Source organism: Schistocerca nitens, unplaced genomic scaffold (genome assembly GCF_023898315.1).
Source record: "Schistocerca nitens isolate TAMUIC-IGC-003100 unplaced genomic scaffold, iqSchNite1.1 HiC_scaffold_333, whole genome shotgun sequence".
NCBI lineage: Eukaryota > Metazoa > Arthropoda > Insecta > Orthoptera > Acrididae > Schistocerca > Schistocerca nitens.
In genome coordinates, this window is record NW_026045867.1 from 118,061 (window position 1) to 130,280 (window position 12,220).

General features: G+C 52.4%; 25 non-coding genes across 25 annotated transcripts; 20 read left to right on the forward strand and 5 right to left on the reverse strand.

Annotated features, from left to right (window-relative positions):
- The first annotated feature begins 275 nt into the window (after window positions 1–275).
- On the forward strand, window positions 276–347 carry Trnae-uuc (transfer RNA glutamic acid (anticodon UUC)). Its single transcript has one exon. It is a non-coding gene; the product is annotated as a tRNA-Glu (tRNA).
- Window positions 348–603: 256 nt separating this feature from the next.
- On the forward strand, window positions 604–677 carry Trnai-aau (transfer RNA isoleucine (anticodon AAU)). The gene has a single exon. It is a non-coding gene; the product is annotated as a tRNA-Ile (tRNA).
- A 768-nt stretch (window positions 678–1,445) lies between these two features.
- Trnag-ucc (transfer RNA glycine (anticodon UCC)) lies at window positions 1,446–1,517 on the reverse strand. The gene has a single exon. It is a non-coding gene; the product is annotated as a tRNA-Gly (tRNA).
- A 330-nt stretch (window positions 1,518–1,847) lies between these two features.
- Trnag-gcc (transfer RNA glycine (anticodon GCC)) lies at window positions 1,848–1,918 on the forward strand. The gene has a single exon. It is a non-coding gene; the product is annotated as a tRNA-Gly (tRNA).
- A 298-nt stretch (window positions 1,919–2,216) lies between these two features.
- Window positions 2,217–2,289, forward strand: Trnam-cau (transfer RNA methionine (anticodon CAU)). The gene has a single exon. It is a non-coding gene; the product is annotated as a tRNA-Met (tRNA).
- Window positions 2,290–2,742: 453 nt separating this feature from the next.
- Window positions 2,743–2,814, forward strand: Trnae-uuc (transfer RNA glutamic acid (anticodon UUC)). Its single transcript has one exon. It is a non-coding gene; the product is annotated as a tRNA-Glu (tRNA).
- Window positions 2,815–3,070: 256 nt separating this feature from the next.
- On the forward strand, window positions 3,071–3,144 carry Trnai-aau (transfer RNA isoleucine (anticodon AAU)). Its single transcript has one exon. It is a non-coding gene; the product is annotated as a tRNA-Ile (tRNA).
- A 764-nt stretch (window positions 3,145–3,908) lies between these two features.
- Window positions 3,909–3,980, reverse strand: Trnag-ucc (transfer RNA glycine (anticodon UCC)). Its single transcript has one exon. It is a non-coding gene; the product is annotated as a tRNA-Gly (tRNA).
- Window positions 3,981–4,310: 330 nt separating this feature from the next.
- Trnag-gcc (transfer RNA glycine (anticodon GCC)) lies at window positions 4,311–4,381 on the forward strand. The gene has a single exon. It is a non-coding gene; the product is annotated as a tRNA-Gly (tRNA).
- A 298-nt stretch (window positions 4,382–4,679) lies between these two features.
- On the forward strand, window positions 4,680–4,752 carry Trnam-cau (transfer RNA methionine (anticodon CAU)). The gene has a single exon. It is a non-coding gene; the product is annotated as a tRNA-Met (tRNA).
- A 453-nt stretch (window positions 4,753–5,205) lies between these two features.
- On the forward strand, window positions 5,206–5,277 carry Trnae-uuc (transfer RNA glutamic acid (anticodon UUC)). Its single transcript has one exon. It is a non-coding gene; the product is annotated as a tRNA-Glu (tRNA).
- Window positions 5,278–5,533: 256 nt separating this feature from the next.
- Trnai-aau (transfer RNA isoleucine (anticodon AAU)) lies at window positions 5,534–5,607 on the forward strand. The gene has a single exon. It is a non-coding gene; the product is annotated as a tRNA-Ile (tRNA).
- Window positions 5,608–6,371: 764 nt separating this feature from the next.
- Window positions 6,372–6,443, reverse strand: Trnag-ucc (transfer RNA glycine (anticodon UCC)). The gene has a single exon. It is a non-coding gene; the product is annotated as a tRNA-Gly (tRNA).
- Window positions 6,444–6,773: 330 nt separating this feature from the next.
- On the forward strand, window positions 6,774–6,844 carry Trnag-gcc (transfer RNA glycine (anticodon GCC)). Its single transcript has one exon. It is a non-coding gene; the product is annotated as a tRNA-Gly (tRNA).
- A 298-nt stretch (window positions 6,845–7,142) lies between these two features.
- Trnam-cau (transfer RNA methionine (anticodon CAU)) lies at window positions 7,143–7,215 on the forward strand. The gene has a single exon. It is a non-coding gene; the product is annotated as a tRNA-Met (tRNA).
- Window positions 7,216–7,668: 453 nt separating this feature from the next.
- On the forward strand, window positions 7,669–7,740 carry Trnae-uuc (transfer RNA glutamic acid (anticodon UUC)). Its single transcript has one exon. It is a non-coding gene; the product is annotated as a tRNA-Glu (tRNA).
- Window positions 7,741–7,996: 256 nt separating this feature from the next.
- On the forward strand, window positions 7,997–8,070 carry Trnai-aau (transfer RNA isoleucine (anticodon AAU)). The gene has a single exon. It is a non-coding gene; the product is annotated as a tRNA-Ile (tRNA).
- Window positions 8,071–8,834: 764 nt separating this feature from the next.
- On the reverse strand, window positions 8,835–8,906 carry Trnag-ucc (transfer RNA glycine (anticodon UCC)). Its single transcript has one exon. It is a non-coding gene; the product is annotated as a tRNA-Gly (tRNA).
- Window positions 8,907–9,236: 330 nt separating this feature from the next.
- Trnag-gcc (transfer RNA glycine (anticodon GCC)) lies at window positions 9,237–9,307 on the forward strand. Its single transcript has one exon. It is a non-coding gene; the product is annotated as a tRNA-Gly (tRNA).
- Window positions 9,308–9,605: 298 nt separating this feature from the next.
- Trnam-cau (transfer RNA methionine (anticodon CAU)) lies at window positions 9,606–9,678 on the forward strand. Its single transcript has one exon. It is a non-coding gene; the product is annotated as a tRNA-Met (tRNA).
- A 453-nt stretch (window positions 9,679–10,131) lies between these two features.
- On the forward strand, window positions 10,132–10,203 carry Trnae-uuc (transfer RNA glutamic acid (anticodon UUC)). The gene has a single exon. It is a non-coding gene; the product is annotated as a tRNA-Glu (tRNA).
- Window positions 10,204–10,459: 256 nt separating this feature from the next.
- Trnai-aau (transfer RNA isoleucine (anticodon AAU)) lies at window positions 10,460–10,533 on the forward strand. Its single transcript has one exon. It is a non-coding gene; the product is annotated as a tRNA-Ile (tRNA).
- A 764-nt stretch (window positions 10,534–11,297) lies between these two features.
- Window positions 11,298–11,369, reverse strand: Trnag-ucc (transfer RNA glycine (anticodon UCC)). Its single transcript has one exon. It is a non-coding gene; the product is annotated as a tRNA-Gly (tRNA).
- Window positions 11,370–11,699: 330 nt separating this feature from the next.
- Window positions 11,700–11,770, forward strand: Trnag-gcc (transfer RNA glycine (anticodon GCC)). The gene has a single exon. It is a non-coding gene; the product is annotated as a tRNA-Gly (tRNA).
- Window positions 11,771–12,068: 298 nt separating this feature from the next.
- Trnam-cau (transfer RNA methionine (anticodon CAU)) lies at window positions 12,069–12,141 on the forward strand. Its single transcript has one exon. It is a non-coding gene; the product is annotated as a tRNA-Met (tRNA).
- The last annotated feature ends 79 nt before the right edge of the window (window positions 12,142–12,220 follow it).

A 12,220-nucleotide genomic window follows, 5' to 3' on the forward strand; every position in this document is an offset into this window, starting at 1 on the left:
GAATTTCGTATGATGTAACATATAAAGTCACACAATGTACGACCTGCTATATAATGACAGGCAGCAGGTCTTTAGTAGCAAAATAAGTAAATAAATATTACTACTTACAGGTTTGGTTTCCCTCCTACCCCAGTAACAACGAGACCAAAAGCAATGGTTTGTGACTGTTGCCATGCGCGCCTCGGCATGGTCGCGCGAAAAGATGCTCGCAAACAGGGAAAGTGCGACACGGAGAGCGAGTGGACGGCGTGTAAGCACGATGGAATATGCGCGCGTCCGGTGTGGTCTAGTGGCTAGGATACCTGGCTTTCACCCAGGAGGCCCGGGTTCGATTCCCGGTACCGGAACGGAATTTTTTCGGAACAAATCACGACAAGTTTTGACCGTGCGAAATGCTGTTTCACGTCCTCCTCGCATTATAGCTACTGGTTCGCAAACGTCAGCCGAAAACAGTCGAGAGAAACGGGCACGCAATGAAATTACTAAGAGCAGCGGAATAAAGGGAGGAGAGACGCTGGTCCACTGTTGGACTGCTGCATAGAAATGTTACATGGCAATACGCACAGCAATTGCCGCAAAGCGATGGAAGTCTCTTTGCACCGAGGCCCGTTAGCTCAGTTGGTTAGAGCGTCGTGCTAATAACGCGAAGGTCGTGGGTTCGATCCCCCCACGGGCCACTACGATTTTACTATTTCAAAAAGGCAACGCCGATTTCCCCGGGGAAGCATGGTGACAAAGAAATCGTCACATTGTTGTGGGAGCTGCTAGGGGACCCGAACGCGACGTGTCGGGACGCGCTAAAACACTTCACTGGTCACAGCACGCTGAACACACAGTTTCTCGTCCGATCACCGCTACTGCGCGACGCTGGGCGTTGTCAGTGCTTGGGCGGGTGACCGCCTGCGAACGCAGGGCACTGTCGACAGTTTCAATTCGTATTTCTCTTTCCTCTTCGCTTTCGGAGCTGCAGCGCTATTCGGTCATGGGCACTGGCGCCACGTTTTGCCTCTCGGTATGCCAAGTCGCGCCGTGCGGCCACAGTGTAATGAAGGAGCGTGTTGTAAAACACGCAACAAAGAAAGAAAGGAAGGAAGGATGGAAGGAAGGAAGGAAGGAAGGAATGAATGTACTAGTAATAAAACTGAATTTGTATGACAGAACATGTATAATCACACAATGATAACAGGCAGCGGGTCTTTACCTGAGGCATAAGTAATGTTGTGCCCGCCTCGCCATACCTCTCTCAGTCGTTTCGCGTGCTTGTCCTTTTGATATAGGCCGATTGGAGAGCGTCAGCTCTCGCGTCAGTCGAGACAAGTCGAGACTCAAGGGGAATCGACACACACACACACTATGGGGTGGCCTGCAGCGACTAAGAGGGGGAAAGAAACATTAATTTAAGGACGCGTGGCAAAAGTACTCGTACGCAAAAGTAAAAAGCCGGCTGCGGTGGCCGGGAATCGAACCCGGATCAACTGCTTGGAAGGCAACTATGCTGACCATTACACCACCACCGCACAGTTTCCTTCCGCGCACGCCGCGCTGTGTCTGCTTCCCGCCTGTCGGCGGCGGCTCAAGGTGGTCGTAGCTGTAGGCGCATTACGGGGTGGGCGAGCGCACCCAGACAGCGTCTCGACGCACATTTCGCGTCCTTTGGCAAGAGTCGTCGCGTGCGTGCGCCGCATGAGTACTTAGACGATCGCATTCTGGCGTCATTTTTAAGCAGTGCAGTGCAGGATTCAGCGTCTGTAGCATTCTCTCGAGAGGATGCGACGGCGCTGGACGGTAGTCCCACTTTCCCTTCAGGCGTCTCCGCGGAAAGCACCAGGAAGCTGTTAACTAGCTGAGCATCGGTGGTTCAGTGGTAGAATGCTCGCCTGCCACGCGGGCGGCCCGGGTTCGATTCCCGGCCGATGCATCATTTTCTTTTTTCTCCGATAATGGTGCCGCGTGTGTTTCGCACTCGAACTGCGTGAGCCATGAGAATGAACCGCGGGATTCCGTGTGGAAAGAACCAAACATGCAGCGCGCACGACTTGTCGTTTGGGCGCTTGCGTGCTATTGTACGTACTGGCGTCGGCCTAGCATAGCAAGTTGCCTGTCGCGCCGGGAATGCACGTGTAGCAACGGAAAAAAGTTAGCCAGGAAGTGCAGATAGACTCTCCTCCACTGGTATTCGGTACTTACAGAGATTCCAGAGGGTGCGGCGATCACCTGCCTCGGTAGCGCAGTAGGCAGCGCGTAAGTCTCATAATCTTAAGGTCGTGAGTTCGATCCTCACCCGGGGCATTTAATTTACTTTCGTTCACAGCTAAATTGACGGCTCTGCGGTTGCGAAGGAGCGAAACACTTTGTAGTTCGTTATGCACAAGGCTTCAACGACTCAGCGTGAAAATGTTCACTTCCCGTTATTACTACTTGCAGTTCCTTTCTAATTTTTTTAGAAAAATGTACTAGTAGTAAAACTGAATTTCGTATGATGTAACATATAAAGTCACACAATGTACGACCTGCTATATAATGCCAGGCAGCAGGTCTTTAGTAGCAAAATAAGTAAATAAATATTACTACTTACAGGTTTGGTTTCCCTCCTACCCCAGTAACAACGAGACCAAAAGCAATGGTTTGTGACTGTTGCCATGCGCGCCTCGGCATGGTCGCGCGAAAAGATGCTCGCAAACAGGGAAAGTGCGACACGGAGAGCGAGTGGACGGCGTGTAAGCACGATGGAATATGCGCGCGTCCGGTGTGGTCTAGTGGCTAGGATACCTGGCTTTCACCCAGGAGGCCCGGGTTCGATTCCCGGTACCGGAACGGAATTTTTTCGGAACAAATCACGACAAGTTTTGACCGTGCGAAATGCTGTTTCACGTCCTCCTCGCATTATAGCTACTGGTTCGCAAACGTCAGCCGAAAACAGTCGAGAGAAACGGGCACGCAATGAAATTACTAAGAGCAGCGGAATAAAGGGAGGAGAGACGCTGGTCCACTGTTGGACTGCTGCATAGAAATGTTACATGGCAATACGCACAGCAATTGCCGCAAAGCGATGGAAGTCTCTTTGCACCGAGGCCCGTTAGCTCAGTTGGTTAGAGCGTCGTGCTAATAACGCGAAGGTCGTGGGTTCGATCCCCCCACGGGCCACTACGATTTTACTATTTCAAAAAGGCAACGCCGATTTCCCCGGGGAAGCATGGTGACAAAGAAATCGTCACATTGTTGTGGGAGCTGCTAGGGGACCCGAACGCGACGTGTCGGGACGCGCTAAAACACTTCACTGGTCACAGCACGCTGAACACACAGTTTCTCGTCCGATCACCGCTACTGCGCGACGCTGGGCGTTGTCAGTGCTTGGGCGGGTGACCGCCTGCGAACGCAGGGCACTGTCGACAGTTTCAATTCGTATTTCTCTTTCCTCTTCGCTTTCGGAGCTGCAGCGCTATTCGGTCATGGGCACTGGCGCCACGTTTTGCCTCTCGGTATGCCAAGTCGCGCCGTGCGGCCACAGTGTAATGAAGGAGCGTGTTGTAAAACACGCAACAAAGAAAGAAAGGAAGGAAGGATGGAAGGAAGGAAGGAAGGAATGAATGTACTAGTAATAAAACTGAATTTGTATGACAGAACATGTATAATCACACAATGATAACAGGCAGCGGGTCTTTACCTGAGGCATAAGTAATGTTGTGCCCGCCTCGCCATACCTCTCTCAGTCGTTTCGCGTGCTTGTCCTTTTGATATAGGCCGATTGGAGAGCGTCAGCTCTCGCGTCAGTCGAGACAAGTCGAGACTCAAGGGGAATCGACACACACACACACTATGGGGTGGCCTGCAGCGACTAAGAGGGGGAAAGAAACATTAATTTAAGGACGCGTGGCAAAAGTACTCGTACGCAAAAGTAAAAAGCCGGCTGCGGTGGCCGGGAATCGAACCCGGATCAACTGCTTGGAAGGCAACTATGCTGACCATTACACCACCACCGCACAGTTTCCTTCCGCGCACGCCGCGCTGTGTCTGCTTCCCGCCTGTCGGCGGCGGCTCAAGGTGGTCGTAGCTGTAGGCGCATTACGGGGTGGGCGAGCGCACCCAGACAGCGTCTCGACGCACATTTCGCGTCCTTTGGCAAGAGTCGTCGCGTGCGTGCGCCGCATGAGTACTTAGACGATCGCATTCTGGCGTCATTTTTAAGCAGTGCAGTGCAGGATTCAGCGTCTGTAGCATTCTCTCGAGAGGATGCGACGGCGCTGGACGGTAGTCCCACTTTCCCTTCAGGCGTCTCCGCGGAAAGCACCAGGAAGCTGTTAACTAGCTGAGCATCGGTGGTTCAGTGGTAGAATGCTCGCCTGCCACGCGGGCGGCCCGGGTTCGATTCCCGGCCGATGCATCATTTTCTTTTTTCTCCGATAATGGTGCCGCGTGTGTTTCGCACTCGAACTGCGTGAGCCATGAGAATGAACCGCGGGATTCCGTGTGGAAAGAACCAAACATGCAGCGCGCACGACTTGTCGTTTGGGCGCTTGCGTGCTATTGTACGTACTGGCGTCGGCCTAGCATAGCAAGTTGCCTGTCGCGCCGGGAATGCACGTGTAGCAACGGAAAAAAGTTAGCCAGGAAGTGCAGATAGACTCTCCTCCACTGGTATTCGGTACTTACAGAGATTCCAGAGGGTGCGGCGATCACCTGCCTCGGTAGCGCAGTAGGCAGCGCGTAAGTCTCATAATCTTAAGGTCGTGAGTTCGATCCTCACCCGGGGCATTTAATTTACTTTCGTTCACAGCTAAATTGACGGCTCTGCGGTTGCGAAGGAGCGAAACACTTTGTAGTTCGTTATGCACAAGGCTTCAACGACTCAGCGTGAAAATGTTCACTTCCCGTTATTACTACTTGCAGTTCCTTTCTAATTTTTTTAGAAAAATGTACTAGTAGTAAAACTGAATTTCGTATGATGTAACATATAAAGTCACACAATGTACGACCTGCTATATAATGACAGGCAGCAGGTCTTTAGTAGCAAAATAAGTAAATAAATATTACTACTTACAGGTTTGGTTTCCCTCCTACCCCAGTAACAACGAGACCAAAAGCAATGGTTTGTGACTGTTGCCATGCGCGCCTCGGCATGGTCGCGCGAAAAGATGCTCGCAAACAGGGAAAGTGCGACACGGAGAGCGAGTGGACGGCGTGTAAGCACGATGGAATATGCGCGCGTCCGGTGTGGTCTAGTGGCTAGGATACCTGGCTTTCACCCAGGAGGCCCGGGTTCGATTCCCGGTACCGGAACGGAATTTTTTCGGAACAAATCACGACAAGTTTTGACCGTGCGAAATGCTGTTTCACGTCCTCCTCGCATTATAGCTACTGGTTCGCAAACGTCAGCCGAAAACAGTCGAGAGAAACGGGCACGCAATGAAATTACTAAGAGCAGCGGAATAAAGGGAGGAGAGACGCTGGTCCACTGTTGGACTGCTGCATAGAAATGTTACATGGCAATACGCACAGCAATTGCCGCAAAGCGATGGAAGTCTCTTTGCACCGAGGCCCGTTAGCTCAGTTGGTTAGAGCGTCGTGCTAATAACGCGAAGGTCGTGGGTTCGATCCCCCCACGGGCCACTACGATTTTACTATTTCAAAAAGGCAACGCCGATTTCCCCGGGGAAGCATGGTGACAAAGAAATCGTCACATTGTTGTGGGAGCTGCTAGGGGACCCGAACGCGACGTGTCGGGACGCGCTAAAACACTTCACTGGTCACAGCACGCTGAACACACAGTTTCTCGTCCGATCACCGCTACTGCGCGACGCTGGGCGTTGTCAGTGCTTGGGCGGGTGACCGCCTGCGAACGCAGGGCACTGTCGACAGTTTCAATTCGTATTTCTCTTTCCTCTTCGCTTTCGGAGCTGCAGCGCTATTCGGTCATGGGCACTGGCGCCACGTTTTGCCTCTCGGTATGCCAAGTCGCGCCGTGCGGCCACAGTGTAATGAAGGAGCGTGTTGTAAAACACGCAACAAAGAAAGAAAGGAAGGAAGGATGGAAGGAAGGAAGGAAGGAATGAATGTACTAGTAATAAAACTGAATTTGTATGACAGAACATGTATAATCACACAATGATAACAGGCAGCGGGTCTTTACCTGAGGCATAAGTAATGTTGTGCCCGCCTCGCCATACCTCTCTCAGTCGTTTCGCGTGCTTGTCCTTTTGATATAGGCCGATTGGAGAGCGTCAGCTCTCGCGTCAGTCGAGACAAGTCGAGACTCAAGGGGAATCGACACACACACACACTATGGGGTGGCCTGCAGCGACTAAGAGGGGGAAAGAAACATTAATTTAAGGACGCGTGGCAAAAGTACTCGTACGCAAAAGTAAAAAGCCGGCTGCGGTGGCCGGGAATCGAACCCGGATCAACTGCTTGGAAGGCAACTATGCTGACCATTACACCACCACCGCACAGTTTCCTTCCGCGCACGCCGCGCTGTGTCTGCTTCCCGCCTGTCGGCGGCGGCTCAAGGTGGTCGTAGCTGTAGGCGCATTACGGGGTGGGCGAGCGCACCCAGACAGCGTCTCGACGCACATTTCGCGTCCTTTGGCAAGAGTCGTCGCGTGCGTGCGCCGCATGAGTACTTAGACGATCGCATTCTGGCGTCATTTTTAAGCAGTGCAGTGCAGGATTCAGCGTCTGTAGCATTCTCTCGAGAGGATGCGACGGCGCTGGACGGTAGTCCCACTTTCCCTTCAGGCGTCTCCGCGGAAAGCACCAGGAAGCTGTTAACTAGCTGAGCATCGGTGGTTCAGTGGTAGAATGCTCGCCTGCCACGCGGGCGGCCCGGGTTCGATTCCCGGCCGATGCATCATTTTCTTTTTTCTCCGATAATGGTGCCGCGTGTGTTTCGCACTCGAACTGCGTGAGCCATGAGAATGAACCGCGGGATTCCGTGTGGAAAGAACCAAACATGCAGCGCGCACGACTTGTCGTTTGGGCGCTTGCGTGCTATTGTACGTACTGGCGTCGGCCTAGCATAGCAAGTTGCCTGTCGCGCCGGGAATGCACGTGTAGCAACGGAAAAAAGTTAGCCAGGAAGTGCAGATAGACTCTCCTCCACTGGTATTCGGTACTTACAGAGATTCCAGAGGGTGCGGCGATCACCTGCCTCGGTAGCGCAGTAGGCAGCGCGTAAGTCTCATAATCTTAAGGTCGTGAGTTCGATCCTCACCCGGGGCATTTAATTTACTTTCGTTCACAGCTAAATTGACGGCTCTGCGGTTGCGAAGGAGCGAAACACTTTGTAGTTCGTTATGCACAAGGCTTCAACGACTCAGCGTGAAAATGTTCACTTCCCGTTATTACTACTTGCAGTTCCTTTCTAATTTTTTTAGAAAAATGTACTAGTAGTAAAACTGAATTTCGTATGATGTAACATATAAAGTCACACAATGTACGACCTGCTATATAATGCCAGGCAGCAGGTCTTTAGTAGCAAAATAAGTAAATAAATATTACTACTTACAGGTTTGGTTTCCCTCCTACCCCAGTAACAACGAGACCAAAAGCAATGGTTTGTGACTGTTGCCATGCGCGCCTCGGCATGGTCGCGCGAAAAGATGCTCGCAAACAGGGAAAGTGCGACACGGAGAGCGAGTGGACGGCGTGTAAGCACGATGGAATATGCGCGCGTCCGGTGTGGTCTAGTGGCTAGGATACCTGGCTTTCACCCAGGAGGCCCGGGTTCGATTCCCGGTACCGGAACGGAATTTTTTCGGAACAAATCACGACAAGTTTTGACCGTGCGAAATGCTGTTTCACGTCCTCCTCGCATTATAGCTACTGGTTCGCAAACGTCAGCCGAAAACAGTCGAGAGAAACGGGCACGCAATGAAATTACTAAGAGCAGCGGAATAAAGGGAGGAGAGACGCTGGTCCACTGTTGGACTGCTGCATAGAAATGTTACATGGCAATACGCACAGCAATTGCCGCAAAGCGATGGAAGTCTCTTTGCACCGAGGCCCGTTAGCTCAGTTGGTTAGAGCGTCGTGCTAATAACGCGAAGGTCGTGGGTTCGATCCCCCCACGGGCCACTACGATTTTACTATTTCAAAAAGGCAACGCCGATTTCCCCGGGGAAGCATGGTGACAAAGAAATCGTCACATTGTTGTGGGAGCTGCTAGGGGACCCGAACGCGACGTGTCGGGACGCGCTAAAACACTTCACTGGTCACAGCACGCTGAACACACAGTTTCTCGTCCGATCACCGCTACTGCGCGACGCTGGGCGTTGTCAGTGCTTGGGCGGGTGACCGCCTGCGAACGCAGGGCACTGTCGACAGTTTCAATTCGTATTTCTCTTTCCTCTTCGCTTTCGGAGCTGCAGCGCTATTCGGTCATGGGCACTGGCGCCACGTTTTGCCTCTCGGTATGCCAAGTCGCGCCGTGCGGCCACAGTGTAATGAAGGAGCGTGTTGTAAAACACGCAACAAAGAAAGAAAGGAAGGAAGGATGGAAGGAAGGAAGGAAGGAATGAATGTACTAGTAATAAAACTGAATTTGTATGACAGAACATGTATAATCACACAATGATAACAGGCAGCGGGTCTTTACCTGAGGCATAAGTAATGTTGTGCCCGCCTCGCCATACCTCTCTCAGTCGTTTCGCGTGCTTGTCCTTTTGATATAGGCCGATTGGAGAGCGTCAGCTCTCGCGTCAGTCGAGACAAGTCGAGACTCAAGGGGAATCGACACACACACACACTATGGGGTGGCCTGCAGCGACTAAGAGGGGGAAAGAAACATTAATTTAAGGACGCGTGGCAAAAGTACTCGTACGCAAAAGTAAAAAGCCGGCTGCGGTGGCCGGGAATCGAACCCGGATCAACTGCTTGGAAGGCAACTATGCTGACCATTACACCACCACCGCACAGTTTCCTTCCGCGCACGCCGCGCTGTGTCTGCTTCCCGCCTGTCGGCGGCGGCTCAAGGTGGTCGTAGCTGTAGGCGCATTACGGGGTGGGCGAGCGCACCCAGACAGCGTCTCGACGCACATTTCGCGTCCTTTGGCAAGAGTCGTCGCGTGCGTGCGCCGCATGAGTACTTAGACGATCGCATTCTGGCGTCATTTTTAAGCAGTGCAGTGCAGGATTCAGCGTCTGTAGCATTCTCTCGAGAGGATGCGACGGCGCTGGACGGTAGTCCCACTTTCCCTTCAGGCGTCTCCGCGGAAAGCACCAGGAAGCTGTTAACTAGCTGAGCATCGGTGGTTCAGTGGTAGAATGCTCGCCTGCCACGCGGGCGGCCCGGGTTCGATTCCCGGCCGATGCATCATTTTCTTTTTTCTCCGATAATGGTGCCGCGTGTGTTTCGCACTCGAACTGCGTGAGCCATGAGAATGAACCGCGGGATTCCGTGTGGAAAGAACCAAACATGCAGCGCGCACGACTTGTCGTTTGGGCGCTTGCGTGCTATTGTACGTACTGGCGTCGGCCTAGCATAGCAAGTTGCCTGTCGCGCCGGGAATGCACGTGTAGCAACGGAAAAAAGTTAGCCAGGAAGTGCAGATAGACTCTCCTCCACTGGTATTCGGTACTTACAGAGATTCCAGAGGGTGCGGCGATCACCTGCCTCGGTAGCGCAGTAGGCAGCGCGTAAGTCTCATAATCTTAAGGTCGTGAGTTCGATCCTCACCCGGGGCATTTAATTTACTTTCGTTCACAGCTAAATTGACGGCTCTGCGGTTGCGAAGGAGCGAAACACTTTGTAGTTCGTTATGCACAAGGCTTCAACGACTCAGCGTGAAAATGTTCACTTCCCGTTATTACTACTTGCAGTTCCTTTCTAATTTTTTTAGAAAAATGTACTAGTAGTAAAACTGAATTTCGTATGATGTAACATATAAAGTCACACAATGTACGACCTGCTATATAATGACAGGCAGCAGGTCTTTAGTAGCAAAATAAGTAAATAAATATTACTACTTACAGGTTTGGTTTCCCTCCTACCCCAGTAACAACGAGACCAAAAGCAATGGTTTGTGACTGTTGCCATGCGCGCCTCGGCATGGTCGCGCGAAAAGATGCTCGCAAACAGGGAAAGTGCGACACGGAGAGCGAGTGGACGGCGTGTAAGCACGATGGAATATGCGCGCGTCCGGTGTGGTCTAGTGGCTAGGATACCTGGCTTTCACCCAGGAGGCCCGGGTTCGATTCCCGGTACCGGAACGGAATTTTTTCGGAACAAATCACGACAAGTTTTGACCGTGCGAAATGCTGTTTCACGTCCTCCTCGCATTATAGCTACTGGTTCGCAAACGTCAGCCGAAAACAGTCGAGAGAAACGGGCACGCAATGAAATTACTAAGAGCAGCGGAATAAAGGGAGGAGAGACGCTGGTCCACTGTTGGACTGCTGCATAGAAATGTTACATGGCAATACGCACAGCAATTGCCGCAAAGCGATGGAAGTCTCTTTGCACCGAGGCCCGTTAGCTCAGTTGGTTAGAGCGTCGTGCTAATAACGCGAAGGTCGTGGGTTCGATCCCCCCACGGGCCACTACGATTTTACTATTTCAAAAAGGCAACGCCGATTTCCCCGGGGAAGCATGGTGACAAAGAAATCGTCACATTGTTGTGGGAGCTGCTAGGGGACCCGAACGCGACGTGTCGGGACGCGCTAAAACACTTCACTGGTCACAGCACGCTGAACACACAGTTTCTCGTCCGATCACCGCTACTGCGCGACGCTGGGCGTTGTCAGTGCTTGGGCGGGTGACCGCCTGCGAACGCAGGGCACTGTCGACAGTTTCAATTCGTATTTCTCTTTCCTCTTCGCTTTCGGAGCTGCAGCGCTATTCGGTCATGGGCACTGGCGCCACGTTTTGCCTCTCGGTATGCCAAGTCGCGCCGTGCGGCCACAGTGTAATGAAGGAGCGTGTTGTAAAACACGCAACAAAGAAAGAAAGGAAGGAAGGATGGAAGGAAGGAAGGAAGGAATGAATGTACTAGTAATAAAACTGAATTTGTATGACAGAACATGTATAATCACACAATGATAACAGGCAGCGGGTCTTTACCTGAGGCATAAGTAATGTTGTGCCCGCCTCGCCATACCTCTCTCAGTCGTTTCGCGTGCTTGTCCTTTTGATATAGGCCGATTGGAGAGCGTCAGCTCTCGCGTCAGTCGAGACAAGTCGAGACTCAAGGGGAATCGACACACACACACACTATGGGGTGGCCTGCAGCGACTAAGAGGGGGAAAGAAACATTAATTTAAGGACGCGTGGCAAAAGTACTCGTACGCAAAAGTAAAAAGCCGGCTGCGGTGGCCGGGAATCGAACCCGGATCAACTGCTTGGAAGGCAACTATGCTGACCATTACACCACCACCGCACAGTTTCCTTCCGCGCACGCCGCGCTGTGTCTGCTTCCCGCCTGTCGGCGGCGGCTCAAGGTGGTCGTAGCTGTAGGCGCATTACGGGGTGGGCGAGCGCACCCAGACAGCGTCTCGACGCACATTTCGCGTCCTTTGGCAAGAGTCGTCGCGTGCGTGCGCCGCATGAGTACTTAGACGATCGCATTCTGGCGTCATTTTTAAGCAGTGCAGTGCAGGATTCAGCGTCTGTAGCATTCTCTCGAGAGGATGCGACGGCGCTGGACGGTAGTCCCACTTTCCCTTCAGGCGTCTCCGCGGAAAGCACCAGGAAGCTGTTAACTAGCTGAGCATCGGTGGTTCAGTGGTAGAATGCTCGCCTGCCACGCGGGCGGCCCGGGTTCGATTCCCGGCCGATGCATCATTTTCTTTTTTCTCCGATAATGGTGCCGCGTGTGTTTCGCACTCGAACTGCGTGAGCCATGAGAATGAACCGCGGGATTCCGTGTGGAAAGAACCAAACATGCAGCGCGCACGACTTGTCGTTTGGGCGCTTGCGTGCTATTGTACGTACTGGCGTCGGCCTAGCATAGCAAGTTGCCTGTCGCGCCGGGAATGCACGTGTAGCAACGGAAAAAAGTTAGCCAGGAAGTGCAGATAGACTCTCCTCCACTGGTATTCGGTACTTACAGAGATTCCAGAGGGTGCGGCGATCACCTGCCTCGGTAGCGCAGTAGGCAGCGCGTAAGTCTCATAATCTTAAGGTCGTGAGTTCGATCCTCACCCGGGGCATTTAATTTACTTTCGTTCACAGCTAAATTGACGGCTCTGCGGTTGCGAAGGAGCGAAACACTTTGTAGTTCGTTATGCA